General features: G+C 49.3%; 1 pseudogene; it reads left to right on the top strand.

Annotated features, from left to right (window-relative positions):
- The first annotated feature begins 202 nt into the window (after positions 1-202).
- Positions 203-404, top strand: LOC141089124 (small nucleolar RNA U3; annotated as a pseudogene).
- The last annotated feature ends 919 nt before the right edge of the window (positions 405-1,323 follow it).

The following is a 1,323-nucleotide window of genomic DNA, read 5'->3' as shown; positions in this document are numbered from 1 at the left end:
CTACAGGCTCAGGGTGTTTCTCATTGGCTGGCTGAAGTGACATGCAGATTAGGACCAGAGACCTCTGTGATCTGGAGGATTATGGATCCGTTATACAAGTATAGAAGCTTCTATAGGGTCACTGTGTGTCAGGTGTGATGTCTCCCTAATGTTACCCGCAGGGTCCTATCCCCCGGAGGGGCATCCCGGCCAGCAAGAGGTTAAGACTATACTTTCAGGGATCATTTCTATAGTGTGTGACTTGAGAAATGTGCTCTAAAGTGTCCAACCTTCCCAACCACGAGGAGGAGCTGTAGTGATCTCTCCTGAGCGTGAAGTGAGCTCTCAGTTCTGATTCATTGCAGGGGCTGATTGCTGGTGATGATCGTTCTCCTTCTCTGTAAGGCCTCTTTCACACATCAGGTTTTCTGCTTCAGGCGCGATCCGGCGCTTTTGACTAAAACCGGATCTGGTTCCCCCCATTGACTTGCATTAGAGCCGGATGGCCATGCGTTTCATCCGATTTTCGCCGGATCTGGCAATATGATGCGATCCGTCGTCTGGAAAAAATGGTGACTGTAACGTTTTTTGTATCCGTCGAAAAAGCCGGACACGCCGGATCCGGCGTGTCCGGCTTTTTCATACAATGAAAGCCTATGAGCGCCGCAATGCGCCGGATCCGGTTTTTTTGGTCTGAGCATGCTCAGTAGCTCTGCCCACAGGACATATATAAAAGCAAGACAATGGGACCCTCAGCCACACCCAACATGCCACCCAAGCCAAGAACCAGGAGCAGGAGAAGGCAGCAGACATCTGCAGCAGCAGCACCATCAGCACCACCCCAAATGGAGCAGCATGCTGAACAACGGGAGGGGAGTCCAGCAGCAGATGAGAGACGGTAATTATCAAATCCCCCATTCCTCCAAACTAGGGCCATGGAATATCAAGATATTCATTGGCCCTTTGTTTCTCTTTATTCAACAGCCGCCCAATAGATGCAGCAGCAGCAGCAGCAATGGCAGCAGCAGAAACACCACCCACAGCCATGGAGTCTGGCCATGAGGAAGACAGCACATCTTCTGGGAGCCCTCCCTCGCATCGTCAGCGTTTGACGGTAAGTTTTTATTTCCAAAATCCATCATCTCTGTAATATATGTGTATTCATTGCCTTTTAATTCAAAACAGGAATCACAAGATGAAGAGGAGCTCCCAGAAGAAGAAGGAAGGGGTGGACAAACACTTGGAGTGGGCTCACAATTGGTAAGTTTTTTGCATCAAACGCAGAAACACAACATCACACTACACACAACACATAGAAAACAATGTTCTGCAGACCACACACAG

This window comes from Dendrobates tinctorius, unplaced genomic scaffold (assembly GCF_039654945.1).
Source record: "Dendrobates tinctorius isolate UK_male_01 unplaced genomic scaffold, ASM3965494v1 ptg000007l, whole genome shotgun sequence".
Lineage (NCBI taxonomy): Eukaryota > Metazoa > Chordata > Amphibia > Anura > Dendrobatidae > Dendrobates > Dendrobates tinctorius.
The sequence above is the reverse complement of the archived record's forward strand: the minus strand, read 5'-3'. Positions and strand labels throughout refer to the sequence as shown.